The 27,118-nt window shown below is 42.8% G+C and overlaps 1 protein-coding gene across 3 annotated transcripts in view; it reads left to right on the top strand.

Annotated features, from left to right (window-relative positions):
- The window catches only part of gse1b (Gse1 coiled-coil protein b), a 163,825-nt gene that overhangs the window by 105,689 nt on the left and 31,018 nt on the right, over window positions 1-27,118 (top strand). Inside the window, exon 1 of one of the 3 annotated variants that reach the window (XM_067487038.1) lies at window positions 17,968-18,153. The exons of the other annotated variants lie outside the window; for them this stretch is intronic. The gene's annotated coding sequence lies outside the window, so the exon portion shown is untranslated. Of the gene's footprint in view, window positions 1-17,967; window positions 18,154-27,118 lie in introns of those variants that run through there. 3 annotated transcript variants of the gene reach the window in all.

Genomic DNA, 27,118 nt, shown 5'->3' with positions numbered 1-27,118 from the left:
CAAACATCTGCAGGATTTTTATTTTAGACAGGCAATTTGTAGCTTCTCATCTCCCGCACTCCATTATTGTTTTTGATCCCCTATGCTCTCTTCAGCATGTCGCCAGTCTTCATCATGTCTTCTGCTCCTTGCTAGCCTACTGTACTCCTCTTGTTCAAAGGGAGCGTTTGAAATGGAGATGTGCTGGTAAAGGCCGTAGAGCGCCTGCTGTGTGAGAAATAAAGACTGAAAGAAACACAGGGAGGTGTTTGTATGGGATGGGGTCATTTAAAAGGAGAAAGGGTACGATGCAGTGTTTTTCTACATGTGTCAGAGCCTCAGACCTCGTACTGTAATCTTTAAACTCGAGGTGAGGGTTGGATCAAACGGAGCAATAACCCAAAAAATGAGTGACAAGGAGAGGGATGTAAAAATAAGTAATATAATAAGTAATATAAAAATAAAATTATGGAGAAAAAGGAAAAGATAAGGAGACATAAAATCAGGGGAGACATAAGAGCAAAGAGGGGTTCAGTCGTTGGCTGTCTCCTCCTGTCTCTCACCTTCCCCCTTCTCTCCTCTCTGACTTTCTGACTCCCATTCACCACCAATCCTCATCCTTCTTCTCCTTCTCCTCTTCTTCCTCTTGATACCTATGACCCTTTCTTCCCTCTCCATTGCTAAGTGTGTATGTGTGCCTCCAGCACTGTGGGTTGCTTCTTCTCTTCTCCCCCTCTTTCATTCAGCCACTGAATGAGCCCCTGCCTGCCTTCCCGTCTTAACCGCCGTTGCCTTGGAGACCATGTCAGACACATGCTCGTTCTCCTTGATTATTTAACAACAAAAAAGGTTGGGTTAAATAAGGAGGAATGGGTTGTGTGTGTGTTTGTGTGTGCGTGTTTGTGTGAGAAATTGTAAGAAAGAAAGGAATGGATTTTGATAAAATATCAGCACGGGACACAGAGATAAAGGTGGAGAGGAGACACCCTTGAACTTGGGCTACAGCTGAGGTGGAGCAGAGTCAGGGAGCAACTACTTCAAAATGGAGGATGGCTCATGGTAACTCTTACTCCATGACCCTCTTCTCACTTTTATTCTCATGGGTATCTGTCCCTCTCTCTTTCCCTCCTTACACTGATTTATATCCTCCTCCTCCTTATTATCCCCCTCCCTACAAACAGTACCCAATTTATATGTTATCCAAAGACGATTGTGGGTAAGTGGACCCCTGCTGACCAGTGGACAGCTCGGTCGGCTGTTATGATTTGACCTTTGTTTCCATTTTTATGATAATAAACTTGGCATGTAGCAGATTTAGACCCAGAAATGACTAGTTAGGTCAGCTGTGCAAACCTCCTTCATAATATTTTGCTTTCAGAAAGCTAAAACCTTACATACTTACATAGTTTAAACCTCTTACATGCTGTTTGTGTCTGTGTGTTATGTGATGCCTGTGTGCATAATGACTTTCTGGTATGTGTGTAAGTATGTGTTGTGTGCATGGTTATTAAAGATGACTGCCATTCTCAGATCTATGGGATCGCTTTCTGCTGTTGTTTTCCCTCAAACTGTCTGCATTTATAGCCTTGGGCTAAAGGAATGGAAAAAAAGGAAGAGGGAGAGAATGCTGAATGGACAGGGAAGCAGAGAACAAGGTAGTCAAAAAAAAAAAAAAAAGAAAACTGAAAGTGATGCCGAAACCACAAACCACAGAAGCTTGGAGAAGAAAGGAGAAGGGAGGTTAAAGAAAAAGGAGGGCTGGGGTTTTGTTATGACAGGCCACAGACTGACAAAGTGTTGGTGCTGAGCCCTATTCCACCCATACTTAGCTCATAGCAAACTGCAGACTATCACCAGCATTAGGTATTTTTCTTCGCTTAAAAGCTATTGAGGTAAATACAGTTGATTCATTCAGATGAGCAATATGTAATCCAGTCCACTTATCAGGACTGAACACACCAAAACTAACACACGAAAAAATCAGTCTGATTGTTCTTCTGCATTCCAGTCTCCCCGAGTCTCTCTACAATTCAGTTCCTTGAGAACACATCAGTGTGGACAAAAATCCTTTTACCTCACACACACTAAGGTAATCAATACTGTATGTGAGCTATGCTGGGTGTTGAGCCCCTGGATAAGTGTGGACTAATCACTGGTGATTACTGAGTGGTCATTGAGGTAGAAGGTTGGAGCAGAGTCGTGCTCATTTTGGGGATAAATGTGCATGTTGTGCACCTCCTTGTGTGCGCACAGAAACGTCACACAATGGTAAGCTTAGCCAAAGGGAGAACCAGCAGATGAGTCCATACTTTGTTAGATTATTTGTGCAGTTGTGTAGTTGTTCCATCCAATTATTTACAGTATCTGTCCTTCTCTTCATTCTTAGTTGAGGTCATCACTGATCGATTCCTGCTAATCTCGCTGCTATGTCTACTACTCCCTTTATGTAAGCATATACTTAAATGTCACCTATCTCACTGTGTCTTTCCCACTGTGTTCTTATCCCCCAGCTCACTCTATCATTGTATCCATTTATCTGTTTTACTCACCCTCCGGTCCTCGGCCATTGCATCCCTCCATCCTTCCCCATCCATGAGTTCTGACAGCTCTGTCATTAGATGGCAGCAGCAGCAGTAAAGAAGTCACAGTGATGGACTACTAGATCCCTCACCCTTTCCCTCTCACTCTCTCTTTCCCTCTCTCTGCCCTTGCTATAAAATCTCTGACCCACCCTCTGTACGGCATCTGTTCCATGCTAGTCCGCAGGTGGCACTGCCCTGGTTGTGGCTGTAAAGGTCGGCGGTGGCGTGTCTCACTGGCTGCCCCGTTAGCCTCCTCATAAACCTGGTGGTGTTAAACCTTGACCCAGCACACCTGTGGCCTCTGCTCCTTTCTGGAATCAAGCCACTAACAAGAACAGTGCCTAGGGAGGGGAGTTACAGAAATACGTATTTGTATGTCTTTGCTTGTGAGAACATTTATTAAATATATATCCCAAGCACGCAGCCGTTACCAAATAGTTTCTCCAACTGTTAAACCCAAAGAAATGGATCAACATTTCCCCCTGCCTTTAGTCTTTATGCTAAGCTAAGTTAAATGTGTTCTGAAGCAAGTCTAAAGCTCACTGATGTGAACTGTCTCTATTTGTTTAATCTGTAAAAAAAATTTAAAAGTAAAATGACTGTGCTGGCACTGTGGAGAAATGTAGCCAAACACATACAGTTATTGGTAAAGTGTTTGAGATATAGCTGGAGCATAAGAATAATATATAAACAAAATATCTGTTGTATAAATAAAATTTTTAATATTGTGATATTGTGTAATTTTATGTGTAATTCTTCTCATTCTTCTACATGAGTACTTTTACTTATATGTTTTAAGTACTTTTTCTTGACAGTGGTCATGTACTTATCCTTAAGTAACATTCTGAATGCAGACCTTTTTATTACGTATTTCTAATTTTAAACTTTCTCCATCACTGTGTTGGGACTGTTTTTTAAAATGTAGGGTGTATGTCTTTATTTAATTGGCACATTAATATGAATGGTATCAATCTTCCCATATGACTCTCAAAAAAAAAAAAAAAAAAGCTAATAAATGTATTTCCCAAAATGAAATTGAAGTATTCCTTTAAACGTAGCTATGAAAAAGTGACGCAGCCCTGCAGTAGAGGATTTTTCAGCTTATTATCTCTGTCAGGACATTTGGTTCTCCTGCACTGGAAGACAGGAACATGCATGCACATACACACCAACACACTGTTCCAACAGACATTTGATGTGCTAACAGGTGCAGGGTGCAGTCAGGGCTTCTCTGGTGTCATAGTAGTATATATCTGTGGTTATAGACTGCAGTTGGTTCATTCTCTCTCTCTTTTGTTCCCTCTTGTAGTCTTGACAGTTTGGCACCAGGGAGACACAATGCAATGTGTGTATTGTGTTATGTTGTATGTGGGTTTGTTTGTTCTACTTCTCTGTGGCTATGGACAGCGCACACACATGCGCACATACAGAGGCGGCAGTCCAATGGTAAATGGTTCCTTAAAAGCCATGTACGTGCAGGGATATCAGTTGGCAGGTCTTGTGTGCCACACTTCGTGCTTGTCGAACACTTGGCTGTCGTGATGGACACTCACCTCTGCTCTTTTGCGTTAAGTCTCTATGAACTTACACGAACCCCATTTGGAATGCAGGAGCAATGAGCATGCAGGCACTCTTGTATTTTGTGGTTGAGAGTGTGTGTGTGTGTGTGTGTGTGTGTGTGTGTGTGTGTGTGTGTGTGTGTGTGTATGTTGTCACCTCTCTCCTGAAACATTATTCCAGCAGCAGAAATAGCTGAGCTGTAATTGCCTTCATCTTCCTTTGCCTCCCTTAATAAAATTAGACTCCAGAGAAGTCTAATTAAACCCTGCCTGCATCTGATAGTGCTGGGTTCACACAAACACAGAAACACTCACACTCTTTCATGAATGCATGTCTATACACATTGATATGTGTGCACATAGTAGTATTCTTTACTTATGAGCACTTAAATGAGTACTGATTTAACATTAGAAAGCAGAGTGGCGGCAGATTTGTGAGCTTCCTACCAGATGACCACGAAAATGACTAAAGTGCATTTAGAATGGGTGTGGAGGTAATGCGGTTCTCTTTGAGGGTATATGTGTAAATGATTTGTTAAAATGGTGTAATGTGGTAATTGAAGAAAGATGTTCAGAGGAAGAAATGATTTGTCATCTCCTTTCTGTGAGGAAAACAACAACAACACATGAACATATACAGTATAGAAAGATGGTTATGAATAGAAAAAAAGAGCCTGAGGTTGGTGGTGTATCCTATTTGATCTATATAAGGTGAGAACCTTTTATTGATTTTTAACTGTTGACACAGCATGCACCCCATCAAAATGTTGGACAAATCTTGACTCCTGAAGGTTACAGTTGCACAATGTGATGTATCTATGCTGATCAGACCATGGTCCAGACAGACTGGCGCCATATTCCTATGAATTTTCCATTCATTCAAAATAATGAATGAGAGAAGCATGAAACACACACAGATTGTTATGTAAGGTGGTTATATAAAATATACCTAAGAGTAAATTGATAGGATAATCTCTTAGAAATATGTCTTTGGTCTTTACTGAACAGATCCTATTTTTTCTTTTTTTATTTAGAAGTTGTTGTTGTTTTTTTTTCAAATTCACATCTTAAACAATATATCCTGATACAGCTCCTGGAATTATATATTTTCAACTTTTAAATATCAAGTTTTTTTACAAAACTTACTTGTACTTTAAAGTAAGTGTACTTACATAAATATGTCAGGGTTTTGTGGCATAGACTGATCTTTGTATATTTTTTAAGCAATAAAAATTAAGTGGATCTGTATTTGTAAATCCATAAAATAAGTGTGTTGCAGAATAGTTTGTTAATGTTCATACCTTCGCACTTGCCACACATGCAGAGACTCAGACAGTGGATATGGACGATCTATTGCCAATTGAACCTCTTCTGCAGGGGAGCAGAAGTTCAGTTAGATTTTGTCTGCTTCCTTCCTGGCTGAGGTTCAGTCAGAGTGGTCAGGTTCTCACCCTTAGCAGCTCTAATAAACATGTACAGCCTTACTTTCACACACATGCTTCTGAGACATACACATACTTGTGAATTAATAAATGACATTGATCTCAAATGTTCCCTGCCCTTTTAACTGCACCATAAATACACACCAGGTAAAGAAACAAGCACAAAAAAGAAGATAGATGAGGTTGGAAGGGAGAAGCAGGGTAATCCAACCTCACTTCCCTGGGGTAATTAGGAGTGCGTGGTTCTAAGATTTATCAGGAAGAGGAGGAGAATACAGCACTGTACCACCCATAGAGAGGGTAATAAGGATTTGGAAAGTGTACTTTTTTCTACTCTGCCTTACTGTAGAGGAGTGTGTTTGTGTGTAACTTTGTATGTTTCTTCGGTGAGTTGGGGTGGCCTTTTAAGCTGACAGCTTTTTAACCATTAGTCAATGGGATTCCAGAGCTTAGCCATCAAAACAACCTCTTCACTTAAGAAAGAAGCAAAAAAATCCAGTTTGCTTATGTTCAATTCCCTATCCTCCTTTTTGTTCATACTGCTAAGCAGTTGGTCCTTCTCTTATAGACATGCAGCTACTGTCTCCTCTATATGTTCCTCCCTCCTGGCCTGCTGTCACATGATAATCCTGTGTGGTGGCAGGGGTCCCTCTCTCCTTTTGTGGCCAGTCTCCAACATTCAGGAAAGCAGTGCTTCAGCATTTATAGTAGTTGAAGTTCTTTGTCTTCAGGACGCATCGCTCTTCTATGTGTAAGTGAGTGTTGGGTGGTACTGAGGCAATTAGAGGCCCCAGCAAGAGGTGCAATTTGCTGGAGAGGGGTAGCATGTCCCGGGTTTTTTCTTTTCTTTTTTTTTTTTTAACGCTGGACATCAATGACCTCGGAGACCGCATTACAGTTACTCATATGATTAACGAATAATATCTGTCGTCTTCTTTATGTACAAAGAATTTTGCTGTTTGGCTTGAGTGTGACTGTGTACTTGTTTGTGTGTCTGATTGGTGCCGAGCTGCCAGCCTCTCGGCACACAGGAAATGGAAATGAACCATGGGAGACAGATTAAGAGAATGGCGAGAGCTCATCACATCCTGTTAAAGACTGGAGATGACTCAAGGCAAGGTCTCTCTCTCTCTTTCACTCTCCCTTTCTTCTTTGTCTCTCTCCTGCTTCTGTGCATATCTTCTTTCACTCTCTTACTCTCTCCTTCACTATCGTTGTCAGACAGTGGTTTGGCATGGGGCGAGTGATCAGTGACTGGGTCTAAATCATCCTATTAAAATTAGTGTCACACATTGAATGTGCGTGTAAGGGAGTGAGTGTGAGAGAGAGAGGGGGGAGTGACTTGGTGATGGATGATAGATGATGGTTGTGACCTGAATAGATGGCTCTGGGCTGGTCAGATGACTTCCTCAGAAGGAGGAGTAATGAGGAGAAGGCACAGGATTAGCGCTCCATCACTCTGTGTTTGTGGAAGCCTTACAGCACCGACAAAACAAATAGCAAAGGGCCAATAGCTGAGTATAAATCTCACATATTGAGTTTGTGTGCTTGTGTTCAATTCATGCTGACAACAATGCTTTTTTTTTTTTAAACCGCATAAAGGGGGCAGAGGGTTTTGTTATATGCCATCCTCTCTCACACCCAGCCCTATGGGCACTATGTGTGTTTATGTGTTTACTTGTGTTTATTTGGCTGCTTGATGTCAGAGTTTAGCCTTGATATGGGTGGTTTCACACCCTCAGAGAAAACTGTACAAGCTGAAAGGTCAGACAAGGTTACAGCAGCAGCTCTAAGTGAGAGGACACACATAAACACAATTCCTCTCACACACTCACACTATGTGTTGATGCCTCGAGTCCAGTGGAGAAGAGAACAACTTGCTAGTGGTAAAATATGCACTATAGCGCTGGTGCAGGAGCCGGTTTTCCTATAAATCCCAAAGTATAACCAGTTGAAGGACGATGCATCGATCTGACATGCACTCATCCCACACTCTAGTGGTGATTGATGTGGCCTGGCTCCTGGGTCTCTAAGTGTCTGCTCTGGTCTCTGGGCATCATGTCAAGGGAGGTCTGAGAAAAGAGCTGGATAACCAGAGGATGCTGAGGAGGGTGGAGAACAGTAGATGAAGGTCAGAGGAATCTAGAGTGGAAGGTAAGATATCGGATAAAGGGGGAGGAGGCCCTTAGAAAGGGAAGACAAGTGGATGTTAGCTTGCTGCTGAAAGTGCTTCACTACTTTGTGGGAGACACGAATGAAAACTGGTATGAAAGGGATGAGGTTACGAGTGTGTGTGTGTAGACAGAATAGGCTAGGGCTGGATTCTGATGGGCGTGGGGAGCAGAAGCAGATTTGGGGAGGGCCAGCTAGCTGAATCCTAGCGGGGAGTGGCAGGAGTAAGCTGGCACTGCGGAGGCGGGCATATGGAGGGCAGGTTGGCACTTTGGCTGCCACCAGCACGTGCACCTGCCGACAGGGAAAGGCTCTGCCAAGAGGAAGGGAGGGAGCAGATAGAGATCGGGAGAGATGGGGTGCGCTCCTGGTATGTGGCAGTGAAACAGTCTGGGGCTGCTGGAAATGGTCTCTAAAGATTTTGGATATTAATGAGGATTGTAAGTGCACCAGACAACTGTGTGCCCTCTACACAGGTAGATGCGTGAAAGCCACCATGCTTATTTGTTCCCTGACACTCAAACCTCTTACAGACGCACGCACGCACGCACGCACGCACACACACACACACTATGGTGCTAAACTCAACCTTCATCTAAAATAAATACTCTCATCTCTCTCACCCAGTTTGTCTAAATCTAGCAGGCAGATGCACCAAGTGTGTCTTCTGGTAAAAGAACAAATAAACAGCCTTGATAATCAGGATAGCAGTTAAACCCTTCACTACATACACTACAACACACCCCCTAATTGGACTCAACTGTTTTGCTGCTAACTAGCTGCTAATTAGATCAGTGTGTTCCTCTCACTCCCTCTCTCTTTTCTGTGTCATTATTTGCTACGAATAAAACACTTCAAGTGTTTTACTAAAAACGGCGTACTCCTACGTGTTGTGGCAATGGGTTTTTGTCATTGTAACAGATGTCAGATAGTAACTGAAAATATATACACGCTGAGCTGAATGTGTTTGCTCAGCAATGCATTTCACATACATTTAAGATTCTATTAATCTGTGTTTGTGTGTTTTGGCTGCTTAACACTGACACAGATGCAGAAGCCAAAGGCCAGTGCCCTCGTTAAGCCGCTGTCAGAGAAGGTTTGTAACAGCCCACTGGAGCCCATCTGTATCCTAAAAAACACATCCACGCACAAACATATCGGTTCATCTTTGTAGCTGTACAAAAATACAGTATTGAGGATTTTATGTTTGTGAACGGAAACAAAAAACTGTAGCGTTTTTGAAGTGCAAATGTGTGCACATCTGAGTTTGCCTAGAAATGTGAATGTGTGGGTGTCCACAAGTCTGTGCTGTAGGTGAATGGTGAAGGGCAGTGACTTTGTGCTCTGGTTTTAGCCTTGGCTGCTCATACAAGTCTTTGGGCTGCCATGTTTTCCTCTGATCTCCCTTCTCTCTTTCATCACAAAAACCACAGAGAGCAAGGCAGAGGGAGACAGAGAGGTTTAAAGGCTGGCAGCAACACCATGGCCTTGAGGTGTTATCTCTGCCCCTCACTGTGTTGGAGAGTGGATGGAGGGGGCACAGGGAGAGAGAAAGGGACTGTGGGAGTGATTGCAGTGCAGTCCACTTCTCTTTTTTTCCCTGTGTTGAGCAGGATGGTTAGCAGATGGTCTTGTTACCAGCAAAATGAAAATGAACGCAGTAAAATTTGCTTGTGTTAATTTCTCGTCCCTCAGGTGAGACCTCGAGCACTCGCATACACAGACAAGCACATTCATACATTTACACACATATCACAGATACACATGCATGCACGCTCAATGACATGCACGGCCTTGCCCTGCTGGCTTTAATCACACACCATCTGCATGCAGAGAAAGTGTGTCGGAGGAGTGTGAAGCGAGTGCTTGGCTTAAGGAATGTGTTTCCAATGTTCATAGCCATAGCTTATGTTGCTTTGGAATGTAAAGAGTGTTACCAAACACTTCATGTATCAGTCTTCGCTAACCCAGTTGTCCAAAGACAGTGGGTGTTTTGAGAGCAGGCTGACAGAGCTGAAAAGAGGGCTGAATTGGCAATTAGAGGTAAAGGGAAGCAGGGGAATCTGTGCTAACAGGGAGGAGGAGATGGCATGTTCATCCGCAGATGAAGACTAAATCCTTTCATTCTCTCCTCGTCTTTCCTCCCTCCCTCCCCTGCTTGCTTAGTAGTGAGATGAGAGCTTCTGCTTTGAAACGTCTGCTTTTCCATGTTTGTGTGTAACGAGGATCCAGGCTAGTCCATAGCTTATCCCTCTGAGTATGTGTATTCTGCAGGGATAGAAGTGCCTTAGACTCCCTTATCATTTTACAGAGGGGTGCTTGTTATTGCTTTTTGAACCCCCAAGCAATAAAGGGAGAGAGACTGAGGTGTACATACCTGTAGATAGTATGTTATGGATCTTTTTTTTCTGTGATATTTAAAAACCTATTACACTTTCTTTAAACAGCCATGGTCAACCATTACAGCAGAAGGGCATGGTGATTGACGCCGCAGCAGTGTCTCACATATTTGTATAACACAATAGAGGGATGACATCACCATAGCTTTTTGTAAGGCAGACCTCTTTATCAGCCAAGCTATGTCTCACAGGGGAAAAAGAGAGCTGGCGTATTTAAAAGATGGCTGCATTGACAGGGAGGTAGATGCACCACAGCTAGCAGGCCTTTGATATTAAAAGAAAGGAGGGGTGGATAAGGACAGCAAGAATGAGAAAGTAAAGGAAATAGTTTTTTTTTCTTCCAGCTGATTTGACCATAAACTTCTGAAATTACTGAGAAAAAGCCATGTTGGAAAGAAACCCTAACACCATTAAAACAACACAGTGGATGATCTCTGACACAGTCCTTACTCCCCACTGCCTTTGTGAAACAGCAACCTCTTCTCCATGCAGATACACTAGTTTTGCTGCTAACGTTGCTACTTTTTGAGTTTCGATTTTGACAGGAAGAAGCATTGTTAAAATGTGTGGGCACTGATGGTAGTGCAGCGTACTTTGGATAAACTCAAATGCCATATGTTACACTCATGTATGTATAGTACACACACTTAGACATGCTAGTGTCTCTGCGGTGTTAATACCAAGCCACTATACCACCCACATAGCCCTTGGATGTGAATGAAATGAGTCATGTGTGAGGGCACTTCACAAACACAGCACACAGCACATATGTTCCCTTTAAACCTACAAAACACTCCTACATACATTGCTTTTGTCATTACAGAACAACCTCTTGCCCCGTGTCACCATTAACCCACCTGCATCAGTGCCTGAAAAAGTGAATTATATGCACTTAACACAAACATAGAGATCTGCCACATCTCCTGTTGCTCTTTAACTAGTGTGGTAGGTTGCAGGTCTCAGCAGAGTCCTTGATGTGTGCAGAAGAGTGATGATGAGCTTAATGCAGTCTGTCTGTGTCCCGGACGTGACCACCACATTAATATAGCGCTAATACAACGCGCTGTCTGCTGCATGCTAATCACTGCCGCACTCATCCTCATGCTCTCTCTCTCTCTCATTCTCTCTCTCTCTCTCTCTTATATAAACCAATGAGCCACAACATTAATACCATCTGGTGGTTTAATGTTGTGGTGGACAGGGGTCAGAACAGGAGGAAAAATTTAATGCTGGCTGTAATCGCCAGCTGTCCGAACATACAGTGCATTGCAGCTTTTTGTGTATGATGAGGACTGGCTGCAGACTAGTTGAGAGCCCTGTGCTGACCTCTTGTTTACGCTGATCGGTGTAGTCAATTGTTGTGAGACTATATGGTGGGGAAAGAGCTGATGAAATTGATTCTGTTGACTATCATTGCACTGACACAACAGCAGATTGATTTTCATTATTAACAGGTTGTGCTGAGAATTTTTATATAACTCAAGTACTCATTAGCAATCAGTAATCTGCATGGTCCACATCACCTTGACTGAGAATAAGAATTTAGCTTCAACTCTTGCAAGGCCTTGACATTTGGTGCATCTGAACAAAGCCAGCCTACACTTCACCCAACCACACACAACCACATCTCAGGCTGGTTGTATAAACAAGGCCACTTCAAAGCAGATCAACGTCCATGCCAACAGGCCAGAGAGTAGGAGTGGAAGGGAGGGACTGCAATGCTGGAATGAATCAGGAGGGATGGGGGTGGAGGAACGTGTAAGCGTGACCGCTATTAAAGTCCTAATAATGTATTTGGATGTTTTGGCAGTTGTGAAAAGGTTCAAGGGGGGCAGAGGGTAGAGGAAAAGGAGTTGACAGCATGTCACGGCTGGTTAAAAGCAAGCTGGGAGAAGAGAGAAAGCCCTTGTTTGTTGGGCTAAATGCTGTAAATAACATCAGAGAGTGCAGCTAAATGGAAATCAATGCAATAACCCTATTAGCATGGTTTTGAACTCACACTGGCTGTGGCTAAATCTCTCTCTGCCTCTCTATGTTTGCTGTACCTTCACCACTCTGCATTATAGCACACTGTACATTTGTGGACACATATGCCTGGAAGTCATAAAGACATAACAGTAGGGATGTGGAATGTTCAGTGCAGACTGGTCAAGTGGGCACACAAGAGCAGTATACAAGTGTTCTTGTAAACTCCAAGAACAAGCATAATGATTTTGAATAGCTCGCAATTGCAAGAGGGAAATTGTGCTGTTGGGTAGTAAGAGTGATTAGATAAATATTTGTTGTGGCTACCGTAGGCCCTATGCCATCTGTTTGAGGATATGTGTGTGCGTTAGGGTTGAGTGGGAGAGTAGGTAAATGAGTGTGTGCGAGAAGGTGTGAATAGTGAAAAACACCTAAGATTTCTGCTGGTTAATATTATTTTAAAAAGTGACATTCAAGACACAAAATAGGCCTTTGTACAGGTTTTTTAAGGATTAAACCTGCAAGTTCAGTTTAACTCCACATAATTCACATTCAAAGCAAGAGATGTCAGAACTTCCTTTCACACTCACAGATACGTCAAAGTCTTTGTTTACAAAAAGATTTTACTTGGCTCTTACAATAAGAGCTGTTTCGTTGCTTTGTTTGTTGTCAAACTTGTATTGCAACCTGAGGTGGTATAGCACCAGTAATAGAATGTGTTTGCACAAATTTGTATATGTAAAAACAGACACCCAGGATAACTTTACTGTGTACCTCCTCCATCTTGCAGGTTTATATTTTTCCCTCAGTTCCTTGCTAAAACATCCAGTCCCATCTGCTGCTGATTGACGTGGATGCATGTGTCCATCTGTACTGCTGCCATCCATTTCTTGTCCTCACTCTCTGTTGGTGTCTCCTGTTTCCTTTCGCCCTCACTCACACTCTGCCTGTAATCGTCCCTTTATTATCTCTTTTGGGGTAAGCATGACTATAAAAGAGTAATTTCTCTTTGTAATTTCATCTCCTTGTTTGCTTTTATTCTGGTTCTGGTCTGCTGCTGTATTGAGAGGAACAGGGAGTCTGGCTACATCTCAACAATGAGAGTGAGGTGGGATCAATTTCATCTAATTAGACATTGTTCATACATTTTCAACTCTTTACTAACTGCAGCTGCAATTAGAGCAGAAAAGTCTGCTTACAGGTCAGAATGGACAGGCGAATAATAAACAGAGAAGTAGAAGTGTGTATGCATGCAATTATGAGAGTATATGTGTGTTTTGTGCTTGTCTGTCTGTGTGTATGGACGTGATCATAGTGTGTAGAAGGTTAAGGGTGTCTGTGTGCTCTGAACATTCACGGTGACAGCTAACAATTAGCTGCTGCCAGCGTGGCTAATAGAGGAGTGTACATTGTTAATTATGTCAGAGCAGAGAGGTTGGAAGGTGGAATACATTTGAATAATGGGAGGAATGATATAACAGTAGGCTTTTAAATTCCTTGGACATTTTGTATACACATTAAGGGCTTGTGAAGATGTGTGTGTCCACTCAGACTCGGAGATATGCTAACATTCATAAAGATAAAACACACAAGAGCACGCAAGCTGTTGCACATGTAGAAACACACTCACATTTACAACCCCACCCCATCTCTCTCTCACTCACACACACACACCCCCACCCACCCACCCAGAAAGCCTCTTTCTCTCTACTCTCTCAAACACACACAAACGGTATCACTGAAAGCTGTAAGATATGGAGGGTATGTCTAAGCAGTGCGCTCGTGCCTGGTTTTCCAGATCAATGATGTGTGGCTGGGTGATCGATGTGAGGGCTTAGCAGAGTGGAGAGAGCTAATGGGCAGGTCAGTGGCTCAGACACATCCTGGCTCCCCCTGCCTATTACCCCTACGTCTGTTAATAGGCCTCGCCACACTCCCCTGTTGCTCACACACACATACACAGATGCCCAGTCGGAAAATAGCAAGGAGGGAACGCAGCCAAGCTTGCTCAGTCCCCAGACCTCCTTCCTTCTCTCGGCTTTAACCCATGTCACACACTTCCACACATCCGCTTTTATGCCTTTTGTTTTATTTTCCTACTTCCTACAATGCCATGTGTCCTGTCTTTTCAGCAAGTCTCTCTATCTACACCATATGGAGCTGTGTGCATGCTTATGTATGTATGCTAAGAGGATGGACAGATGAGCAGTATATTTTCAGCCATGTAAAGTAAATATGAAAGGGATTACTGTACAGCCTTCATCTAATCTCCTCAAAGTCTACTCTAACACACACAGGCCTAAAGATAACCCATCCCCTGCATTTCTAATGGCTGAATAGTCAGTAAGTCTCTTGTGGTTGGGCATTTGTGGATGTCAGTCAGAAGGTGTCTGGTGGTGTTTGGCTGGGAGGCTGAGGTCTGGATTAAGTGGTCGAGCAAGCAAAAGTCAGCGGGGTCTGTATCACTAATTCAACTTTATACGTTTTTTACATTTGAAGTTGGTGGGGCTTTGTTTAATGCAAACATCCAATTTTGCATTGGAACCAAATATATTACTGTCTACTTTTTCTTTTTCTTGTTAATGTCAAGTGAAGAATGTTATTAATAGGAACCCTGTGGGAATGGCTCTACTGTCAGTCTTTTGTTTTTACATATGGGCAGTTTTACAATTCACGAGGATTTTTTCTGAAAATTATCTACAGCTGCTTTAAATGGAAGATTTGTTTCTAATGTAATAAAACTAAAACAAAGGTCACGAAAAGAGGAATTTTAAATTTTACATGTCGTCGTGGGATTCTGGATCCCATTTCATCCTAAAATAACTAGTTAATTGCTTACTTTTAATAAAGATAATTGGCAACAGTTTTACTGTTTACTCAAACATTTATTAAGAAAATAACTGTTAGATTAAGTGATAATGAAGATGATAATCTGTTTCAGCTCATAGCATTTTTTTCCAGTTTTTTTACTTATGCTTTTGGATTTTGAATTAGTGTGGCTGTGCACAGCTGCGTGATAACACAATAATGATAGCAGCTCAGGCAGCCAGGTAAATAATACTTCAGGTCATCACTCTACCTTGTTATTGCTTCCTTTCTTGCTCTGATTTTTTTTCCCCCATCCCTCTGTCTCTTTTCTGTTTAACCTCTCATTTTGAAGTAGCCTCTGTTCTGTCTTTCATATGGCATCTGATCTGCATGTTAATTACCACTGTCGCCTTAATTTAATATTTGCCTAGGAATAATGTGGAACACTAAGCCAGAGGTTTGCTCTACAGCCGTCCCTCACAAAAGAGGGGAAGGAGCATTTTCTTTTTAGATGCAGAAATGTTTAAACTGACACAGAGTTGCAACAGACACTAGCACACTGCAAAGACTACAGTGTGTGAGTGCAACCCTGCACTACATGCCATTTTATTAGGTAGAGCAGGAGTGAGTTGTGAGTTCACAGGCTGTGTGATTCTTTGATAATTAGAACAACTCTTATTACAAGCTCCCCAACATACACACTCAAATGCACACACACTCTTGTTCTCTTTCTTAGCCATGCAACAAGGCTGTGTCTCTTGTGGCTGATAGATTGTAATGAATGTAACAGCAGTCAGATCCTTCAAAAGCCTCTCAAAAGCTTAAGCCCCTTTTATTAAATTAAGCTAACGATGCCTAAGGCCAGGTCTGCTGCTGAGAGAGAGAGAGAGAGAGAGAGAGAGATGGGGGCTGGAGAGAGGGAGGTATGGTGCACAGGGAAGTAAAGGCTGCAGAAATACGGAGGAGGTGGAGGAGGTGTCAATGTTGGGAGCGAGGATTTGAAAATGGCAAGTAGTCAAATCAATGAGGGATGGAGGGGAATGAGGCGCCTTATGTATCAGAGGAAGAAGGTGGAGGAGGTGAAAAAGAAGGGCTGGTGAAGGAGGACGGGGGAGAAGAGGAATACCCTGCAGATTCCCATAGTACAGTAGTGCAGTAGGAGGAACATAATTAGGCAGAGGCTCATTGCAGATTCAGTGCAAATGTGTATTTTTGAAAGTGTGTGAACCAAGAATGTTGGTGAAAACATAAATGTGTTTAACAACTTTGAGGGTTTTTTAAATGGAGCAAGCATTTTAAAGCTGTGTTCAGACTCTTCGGGTTGTGTGTTTATTATTTTATGTGCCCAAGTGGGAGCAGGATTTAAAAGCATTTTGATCATGTGTTCTTTAAGGCGTTTACATACTGTACACATACTGTGGCTCTACTAGAGCGTGCACATTAGGCACCCAATAGTCCTAGCATTGCTTAGATGAATCCATTACCTGATTTTAAATGAAATACCTTATTAGTGATTAAAAAAAGAATAAAAATTAAAAATTGCCTAAAGAATTCTGAGCCAACTAAGACATTTTGATGCTCTAATGGCTAATTATTTGCCTATTTGAACAGAGGGGGGCTTTCTTAATGTCTAGGGAGCTGAACTTGGGGCAGCATGTGTTCAGACAGCAGACAGATCAAAGGCTGAGGTCTCGGCATTGCATAGTTAGTCAGGATACCTTGTCAACCTGCTCTCTCACTCACCCTTTGCAGGTCAAGCAGAGGTGAGAGATGCACTATCACTTGAATAAAAGACAAGACGTGCACGCAATACCCACACACATACACATAAACACACAGATTTATTCGCGTACAATGAAGATGGTCCCGCTGCCTAAAGGGGAACACACTGTATGCTGTACCTTCTGCTAGCACAGAGAAGTGGGCTGTGGCAGGAGCCACACAATACATAATTAGGCTTCCATTTGATCCAGTGCATCACTGCAATTAGCAGTTTACGGCACAATGTGAAAAGGGCTTCATCCCACTTCCTCCCCACCTGCTTAATCCTTATTTTCATCCTTGGCTTTGGGAGATCACCCTGTCTTTACTGCTTACAAGTGCTGCTTTGATTTTACAGCCCGTGCAGTCGCTGGTATCTAATCCACAGTAAAACCATTGATAAGTCCAACAGGGGAGGAGGATGTCAGCTGAGGCTTCCCTTTGCTTTTGATGAGTGGCTGTCCCCTAGTGGACACTTGCTTGAATTACTGTCTCCAGTTTTTATTAGCCTACTGTATGTATACTGTATATCTGGGCACTATTATCAGAGTATAGTATTCATCCAGATTTTAGACATTTCTTTGTATGAACCACTCATTTAGACAAGTGACATTTATGGTAGTATTGTAGTCTATGGGATGCTTTTACAGATACTACTGTTTCAATTGAACTGCTGCAGGAATAATGGGTGTTGTTGATTTGGATGTACGTATTTTGAGAAATACAAAGATGTTAACTGCCCTGGACAAATCACGGAGGAACACTGAGGACACTGAAGGAATCCTGTTGTGCGTGTAGATTGTATAAGTATGACTGTAGAGAGATTAAAACTGCAAATTCATAGTCTGCGTTGTAACTTGCAAATATGCAAAAATCTCCTAATCAGTTAATCTAGACTAATGATGTCATGGCTGAATCATCCTGAAACTTCAAGTCAAAGTAACTGTTGTATATAGGTGATCATAGGCTCATTTGGATGAAAAGGAAGAATAGTTAACTACAATTCAGTCTCATTGTTTTTGTCCTATTGATATTATTATATTTTTCCGTGTTTGTTTTCCCTCTTGAGGAAATTTTTGATAACCAGGAAGTGACTGTCTGCATCCTGGTCAGAGATGGATAAGACATTCTTTATCCTATTTGCGGGACAATGCGGGGTCAGCCCTGTGGTCCGGAGGCGTGACGAGGAGGGGGGAGCAGGTGCTTCTACCCCCCGCCCCCTCCGGCTTGTCTGTGTGTCCGGCCCCTGCCGGAGAGAAAGCCCCACCTCCCCGGCTCCCAGCAGCCGGCCGCCTCTCACTCCTCCTCTCCCCGGCGCTCTGCTCTGCTCCGTCCCTGTGGCCTCGCTAGGCGTCGGAGCTTCCTGCGTGACAACAAAAGTGCGGAGTCTCTGTTCTCGACGGAGGGATGGATCCGCGCTTTCACTGCTGAACAGGGGAAATTCCTACAAATTTATAAACACTGGAATAGCACATACTTGTTTGCGGTGAGTGATGGTGTTTAAATGTGTAGTTGTGTTTTTTTAAAAGCCGGAGGTTGTTCGTGTAAACGAGCGTACGGCGAGGGTTTTGTTGAGGAAGTCATTACGATGTCGAGGAAACGGTGCTGGTTTTTGTCTGTGTGTGTTTCTTTTTTCCTCTAAGATCGATGCCTTACCCTGAGTGTGCACGCGCGTGCCTAAGTGTGTGCGCGTGAGGGAGAGAGAGAGTCGGTACAACTGAAAAAGTGCCCCTCCGGTTCAGGTCGCGATTTAAGCCCCTTTTAAAAACCACCCGACACGTTGTTGTGTTAAGGATTTTCAAACAATCGCTTTAGAAAATTCAGTTTGGCCTGAAGGACTAAAAGAACTAGCGGGCGACCCCCACCTACTCAAATTAACTTCTTGTAACGTTGTTACCGGTGCACTGTTGGGATTATCATAGAAAACGCATCTCAGAGGGTCTCCGCCAGAGCCATTACTGTAGGCCCTTTGTGTGCACTTTTGTTGGCTTGACTTGTCTGGTAATTCGTAGTGTCCAGTCATGCTGGCTACTTTAAAGTGATCGGAGAGCGCCTGGTCTGTGCTGCTTCTTCCTTGCAGGAACGGAGGGAGGGGGGATTTTCTCCCTATAAATGTGACTGTCTGCGAGATAGACACATGCTGACCATTTGGTGCTCTCGGGTAAAGGATCTGACCCCCGTGCACGCGCGTGCGCGCGGCAGGTGGACCGTGTTGAATCACTTCCCACGCGCTCCTTCACTTCTCCTAAACTACAGGCGCGTAGAGCAGCTGCTTCTGCAGGGAAGGAACGCACACACACAAAACACACGCAGCACTCATCACGCTCATCACACACCTCTCGGCTTTAAAACACGATCTGCAAACAGAGTGGTGAAGCAACAGGCTCTGCTGAGCTCACTGTGCTGCGGGTTGAGTTTATCTGCAGCCAGAAGGAGCCTTGTTGTGTGTTTTACCCGCTGCTGATAAGATTAGCCATAACTGCAAGAGCAGGGAATTAGAGCCTCCTGGTTTTCTAGTGACTCTGTCCTACTGGTCTCTTTAACAGCTACTGACAGGATCTAGGGATAGGTCATGCATTACATGGGCATCTGTCTGTCATCTAACATAGCTGTGTGCTGTGTCATTTTTGGCATAATTCTGGTGTGTAGTTAATTTTTTTACTGAAACTAGCCTGGCGTCACACACAAGGAATGGCTCACAGTAGAGCCATGTACAGCAAAGTACACTATGGGGCATCAAAAATTAATGAATGGGACGTGTTTATTTTTAGCATTGGAGGACAATTAGAGGTGTTATTAAGTGTCAAAGCACATAATTCTGCTTTCTAATTTTTAATTGATCTTTTTCTAATGCCCTGTGTATATTGATTGTACGTACTTGTCACATGAATTCATTTATTTGGCAAACCTTTGGCCATTTTTCTCACGAAAAGCTGGGATTAATGAATGAAAGCTGACATGTCACATGTATCCTTGTTGGATATGTGCACAGAGTGCTTTCAGGTTGTATTGTGTCATGGTTTTAGTTGAGGTCAAAGGCAGGCTTAAACTATAACCTTTCCCACTGATGACAGCCAGTGTCACCACTATTACCCCTTTCACAGAGGAAAAATCCCACACAAACACACAACCCAGCATTTGACCTGTTGCATTACACTGCTGCCACAGGGTAAACTCTGATCGCTGCCTTTTAGCTTTATGTGTTCTTAAATCAATCACGATTAGTAAATGATTGATTAGGTGTTTTAAAGTAGAAACTCCAGTAGTGATATGTCAAGTATAACTGCGTGTGGGTTATAGTTTATTGCCTGGAATCCCTTAGGTTGATTCCACGTAAGATAATTACCTTTACAGTTACTAGTTTTCCCCCAACACGGTCAGCCAAATTAGCTGTTTCAATGACTAATGCTTCAGTTAGTCTTGGGAGAAAACACCTTGCGTTTATGTGAGATGCTAGATCACGGTCAGTCCCTGCAAAAAGATGTGGCAGCTATATCTTTGGTGTTATGTTAACTAAAAGGAAAACTTTAGAAATGATATATTACAAACACATCACATGGCAATGGTGATGATGGAAGTTATTTTTGGGAAACTGTGTGCTCAACATGTGTTATGCTTGGTTCATGCATACATGTGAGTTGCAGATGCACAGTCTGGATACTTTCTGGTATTTGTGCACCCTTTTCCGAACCTAAAAAAGTACTTTTTCTACTGACCTAACAACAACCCCACCAGAAAAGCCAACAAACATATGGCAACAACAAATAGCAAACAACTTTAAAGTGTCCAGTAGCAGACATTTTAAATCTGGCACTTCTGAAATGCAAATAAGTGATCTTTATCTCTCTACAAAATTCCATGAATATCAAGTTTTTGTAGGTTCCCATCTACAGAGAAGAAAACTAAGTAATGGGGACAAACACAACCAGAAGTAATAAAAGCTGTGAGCTGGATCAGTTTAGGTGGATTTATCCTCCCTTGTCACAGACTTACATGTGTCTGATGTTTCAGCACATGATAAGAGTGTAAGATTACTTATGCAAATCCTGCTCTGAGGAACAGAATTTCTTGCTTGTGATCTGCCATGTAGAAGTTGTCAAACCTTTATACTGTGATAGCGCCTATACTGGGTTGGCATGTTTTCAGGTGTTGTTGTGCTGTTTGTCATGCTGCGGTAGCCTGCAGTGCTGCGAGTATCTGGGGGCTAGACAGCAGCTGTGTCTAGCAGAGTGTAGGTGACAGTTTGTCTGTGGCAACAGCACCTGGCTCTGTTTAGAGAGTGATTAGGAGAGTCCCAAGCAGCTCCCCGTACTGTTTACACAAGGAGCCTGGAGTTAAAGGTGACCCACTTTGCATTTCCTTATCAACAGCCCACATTGATAGCTTTGAATAGCACAGACTGTGGAGAGGCCTTTGCATGGGTTTACATAGTTCCCTATTAGAGAGAATAGGATGTGTTTGACTGGGCGAAGCTTAGATTTGACTAGCATTACAACAATGTCCTGAGGTGGTATGAAAATGTGGGTGCACACACCGCTCTCTTTGTGTATCATGGCGGGGTCATTGTGTGGTCTGACTGTGTTTTGGAAGAGAAACCACTGTAGGTTTTTTAGGAAACGAGGGTTTTCCTCATGCAGCATGGCTCCTTCTCTTCTGCCTCTGTTTGCTTCTATCTTTCCCTCCCTCTTTCTCGCTCTTAATATGTGTTATCCTGTCTCCTCTCTCTGGATACATCTGTTAGATTTTGTTGTTGTAAGCCTCGTTTGATGGCTTTTCACTTTGGGATCGAGAGGATGAGTGTGAGTGACTGTGTGTCAAACTATCCTCTGCGGGTTGTAAAAACGGGTAGTAAAGGTAAGCTGTGAATTAGATGACCAGTGAGGACAGCTGAACAAACATGTCATAAAGTATCTAAAGGGAAGATGGGGGGAAAGTCGTGCGACCACATGGGCAGTCAGATATATTCGAAGAAGTTGTGAAATACATAGCCAGAGAATGAAAAAAGTCATCAGCCTTATGACTGTTGTTCTACCACATTTTACTCCATATTTAACAGATAAAGCTGCTTATCACTTTGTGTGTGTGTGTTCGCATATTTTCAATGTGACAGCGAGCCTAACCTGCTCTTTAAGCCGATCATGTGTAGATACACATCTGCCTGTGTCAACCAGTATTACTGTTAAACAATACCTAATTTTTCTCCACAAGGTAGTGTATGTGTGTGTGTGTGTGTGTGTGTGCTGTGTCTGAGGGAGGCCTGATGGATGCTTTTAAAGATGTTAGGGTTGTAGTGCTCATTTGCTTGTCACAGTCAGCCTGGTGCACACACACTCACACACACCTAGAGACATGTATGGTTGCACATTTACATGTTGAAACAGAATATGTGTAATGTCAACAAGGGCTGGTCCCCGATTTAAACAAAACAAACAAAAAAAAAACCTGCACTCAGGGCTTTCCAGTTGTTACAGTTATCTCCTATACACCTGCAGTTATTGACAGGTTGCTGTTGTGAGTTTAAATTAGTATTTTGCACTCTGTTTGTAGGATCAGGCATCTCTGTAACGAGGGTTGTAGTTCACGGCACAAAGAAATTATAGGTTCATTGTAGAAATACACCCCTGTAGTTCTTCTTAGTTCTCCTAAATTCATCAGTATGGGTGTAACAGGTGTCTAGCAGGCAACCATTATTCTCCAGAAACAGAATAAGTGACGTGGCTGTTACACAAACATTGGGAAACATTGACTTTTTTTTTTTCACTGTGCTTAACCTCTTATTTTTATTGCTCTCAACTGAGCTTGAATGTTGTTTCCACCTTTTACCACTATGATAATGTTTGTGTACTTGTATTTGCCAATCTTGAGCATTGTGTGTGGTCTATTGAAGTGAATTACAATACTAGAGAAACAGCCGAGTTGGGCGCTCTTTCTTGGTGGTCAATAATCCCTTGCTTCAAGAACCCTTTGGAGATGTGCTGTCTTACCCAGGGTGGTTTTATCTGGACAGCAGTACATAGCACATTTCCTGGTATGCTGTTCTTTGTGTTTTTAAATTTCAGCTTGGATTTAATTGCAAATTGGGGGAAAAAAAGATTTTCATTTACACATGTCAGTCTTGCTACATTCACCAGACCAAGACCAGACCTTGTTCCAGATATCTTTAGATTATGTGAGTGTATGTTTGTGTAGCTGATGTTTGCTGCTGTCGTTGTCATACCACAGGGTCTGATAAGCACTAGCCAAACAAACACAACACAGGCTACATGAGAGCAGTAGATAAGCGAATCATACACACACTCAATACTGATCATACTTGACTATTGGCCTCACCAAATGGAGCTACTGTCTATCTGCATTTTGTGATATGTCTATTCTTCTTCTAGTATTCATACAGTGTGCATCTGTGTCTATCTGTCTCGTCTTTGTGCCTTCTCTAGTCACACTCTCACAGTATAACCCAGCTAGAAGCTACTCTTTAACAAAAGCCTTTTCTTTTGTTACCACATCATCATATCTCTTACTCTCTATCTCTGCTGCTTCTATCTCTCTCCAACATGTCTGTTATGTTTGCCTCTCTTTTCCTTTGCTACTTTCTCTCTCTCTTTCTCTGTCTCTGGGATATCTGCTCTATCAGCTGACTGTCATATTGTTTGTGTCTGTTTGATAGCATGATTGCCCGTGTATGAGAGCAAGGTCAGATATGTGCCTGAAGTAGAGAATTGGGTTTGGTGGTTTGGAGTGTTTTAATCACCTCGTGGACAGAGCTGCATGCTGTGTTGGTTAAGGCCACAGTTGCCATGATATACATGCTCCCCAAGAAGATCCAGTTGCCAGCTAGACCTGGTATATCTGGCTAGCATTTGGATAACTAAGGGCTATCCATTTTGGGCACTGTACTTTTTTTTGTTACTGTTTATATCTCAGTTTCACATCTTCAATATGAGTTGACTCTTTATCTCAGTTTCACATCTACCATATGCGTTTCCCCTTTGCACTGCCACTGACTGACAAAGTGTGTGATAATTCTGTACATAGATAAAATAAACACCCCAAAGGTAAGAGAAAATTACATGGCTTTTATAATGTTCCCAGAGCTCAAGGTGGCATCTTCAAATGTCTTGTTTTGTCTGATCAGTCCAAAACCTAAATGTGTTAATTTACTATTACATATAGATGACAAAGACAAGCAGAACATTCTCCCATTTCAAAAGTTTTTGCCCTGAACATTTTCTAAATAAATAAATAAATAATAGCTGAGGTCATGTGGAACTTGCAGTGATCTATTTATTTATTTGTATAGACCAATCTTGAATTATACTTATTTCCTGTGTGGACTAGAAAAACCATAAGGATCGGGGCTTTTAAAAGAAAGTGTTGTTCATTTGTCAGTGTAGAGTATTTATTTTTGGCCTATCTTTCAAAGGTTGCACCGATTCCAATTGTCTAACATCCAAACACTACCAATGCTAAACTTGATAGAAATCCTCCCACAAAAGCTGTTAAGAATAGTCTTGACCCTCAAAGTTCTTTGGAGTTTCTGTTCTAGTGATGACTACTCACGTTTTGTATTTAGGCGAAAGAAGGACACTACAGGTCTCAGCTCTGTGGTCAATAAGAATCTAGTCTGTGTGACTACTCTCTCAGATCTGTGGATATGACAACATATTGTCTTCTCCTCCCCTACACAGAAAAGAGCTTCATACATCAGACCATCCTCACTTTCAGGGATGCACACTCAGATACTGTATGAACAGGGCAACTCTCAGCTACTGGACTCTGCTATGGAAAGTGAAGTGGATGCTCTGTGTTTGTCTGAGAGTGTGCATGCAGATAGCCTTTACCATGCGTGCGCACGCACAGGCTATGTGTGTGCTGTGGAGTCGCTTGGGAGTCAGGGCCCATACAGAGTACTTGGAGTGCTAATTAGGCAACCACAACCTAGCAGAGTACATCACAGCCAGGACAAGAGAATAGAGGGGAGAGAGAGGTTGAACAGAGGATAAGGTGACGAATATATTCAGGGGAGCCAGCAAAAACAGCGCCCATCTCCTGAGAATGCTTGTGGAGGGAGAGGGAAAGTTGATAGATGATAATAACTGAAATACGTTGCAAGCAGTAATGTCCCCGGGCACTGACAGCTTTACCTTACATAACAATACATTGTGTCCAGATCCGTGGGTTGTGACATGCAGGCTGCCTGTGTGCTAGTGTTTGTGCATTTGCCTCTTTGTATACACTGATGAGCATCACAGGTGCAGAAACCACAATAAGCATTGCAGGTCCTTTTTTGTTTATGTTTGCCTCTGTTTTGTTTTGAGTTCATGTGAGACATGCAACATCTTTCATATCTCCCACCTTGCTGGGAAAAGCCTCACTGCCACATTCTTTCTGTGAGGGTGATTAAGAGAAAGAGAAACAACCCGATGATGTTGATGACAGAGATGGTGAGTCAGAGCTGAGTCCTTCTCTCAGTGAAACAGCTGGAGTGGGGTTGAAGCTGGCGCTCCTACTGTATCAGTGGTGTGGCAAGGCTGTGTCCCCCCTCAGCGAGAGGTTAGAGAGGGCACAGCCACACAGACAGCAGCTTGACTCCTGGGGCATGGACCACAAAGAGCCAGAGACACAGACAGAAGGCTCTTCTGTGTGCTATGTGACTGTGTGTGTGAGTGTCTCTTCGTGTGTGTGCTCACACTCTCTAAGCAGCATTGTGAAGCGTAACCAGACTGTTCTGTCATACGCCCACGCTGGTGTCTCTGAGAAGCCATACACTCCCCAGATGACATGCACCCGTACACACACACACACACACACACACACACACAACCCCAGCAACCCCTACCACAACCGCTATGTAATTAACAGACATAGGAAATGGCGCTGCTGGAGTGTGTGAGTCGGATACAGCGAGGAGAAGAGGAGTGAAAATCATCTCAGCTCGTGCCTACCCTCAAGACACACTGTGTTTCTCTGTAGCTGTGTGTGTGATAGAGAATAAAAGAGAGGAAGGTGAAGAGAGGGAGAGAGATGCCGGCTGGTCTTTTGAAATCTCTGTGTTTTTGTTGCAAGCTGCTGGCAGGCAGGTTGGGGGTGGGGGTGAAAACAGAGCAAGAGGAAGAGAAGTAGGAGGTGAGGGATGAATCATGAGCTGTGCGCACACTCGTGTACAAAGCCGTGTCATTTAAAGCCACACAAGGTAAAGGACAGGAAAACTGTATGTGTGTGCGTGTGCAAGAGAGGGAGTGAGCCAGGTCAGAGGGATATGTACTCTGTTCTCCGCTGTAGCTCCATAATGGAGGCCTGCTGTATAATGACAGCTCAAACAGAAGCAATATTCTCTTTCTCTCTCTCTCTCTCTCTCTCTCTCTCTCTCCCTCCCCATTTCTTCATTTATGTTTTGCCCCCCCCCTTTCCCACTTGTCTCTCTTTGTTTCCCTTTTCTTCCTCTTCCTTCGTTTGCTCTTTTCCCTTGCTCTGTCTCCAGCTCTGCAGCCGTAGTGCCGCTGTTAAAGGAATTCTCTGATATTGGGATTCTCTTTTTGGTTTCGAGTAAAAGAAATGACACACATACACATATCCATTCTATAGTGCCTGGGGGTAGATTGCATTGACATCTCATCTCAAAAGTCAAGCAAAGCAGGTTTATCCTGCTGTGCTTGTGCGACCGCAGGTTTTCGTGACTTCCGTGACACATCTGATGTATTCATGTGTATGAGCTTTTACTGCTGCTCTTGTGATCATATCCTTTCTTCCGTTTAACCTACATGAGCTACTTTTTCTTTGCTGCTTTGGAATATGTGCCTGTCCACCTTGCAGATCATCCTTTGTTCTTTTATCGCAACTTCAAATGCTGCGTGTGGCTAAAGTATATGAGTGCTATTTATAGACAGTACATCACTTGAAGTGTTGATTTTGTCAGCCACAGAGTTATGCTTCCTGCCACCACACTAGGTGCCTTTTTTAAAACTCATTTAAAGTTGAAATACATGTTAAAGTGGCTGTGGTAGTAGTGGTTATGCCCATATTACATCCTGTTTTGCGAGACTGGTTTCATCCACACCTGCTTTACTGGTATTTTAGGCACCTTGATTTTTCTTTTTATATGTGTCTTTAGTCTTGAGTGTCCTTCATTCTGAACTTTTTACATACCTTTCTCTGATTCATTTCATCCCGTCAGCAGAGCTTCAGCCACTTAAAGAGTTCGTCAGTCATTTACAATAACATGTACTCATCAAGCTGACTCTAAACTCCCTCTTGTATCAGTGGCTCCTAACTTAGTCTAAATAATGTCACCAATGGTGGTTGGTTGAAGCTGTGTCCTATGATTATAGGATACCTCCAGTTTCGATTACCAAGACCCACTGTGATCCGAGATTATGATTTGAGTAATGAGGGAGTTTCCACTTTTCTATAATAAGGCGATATGATAAAAGGCGTTGTTTATCTTGATGATG

This window comes from Channa argus, chromosome 2 (assembly GCF_033026475.1).
Source record: "Channa argus isolate prfri chromosome 2, Channa argus male v1.0, whole genome shotgun sequence".
Lineage (NCBI taxonomy): Eukaryota > Metazoa > Chordata > Actinopteri > Anabantiformes > Channidae > Channa > Channa argus.
This window is presented reverse-complemented; position numbering and strand designations above follow the sequence as displayed.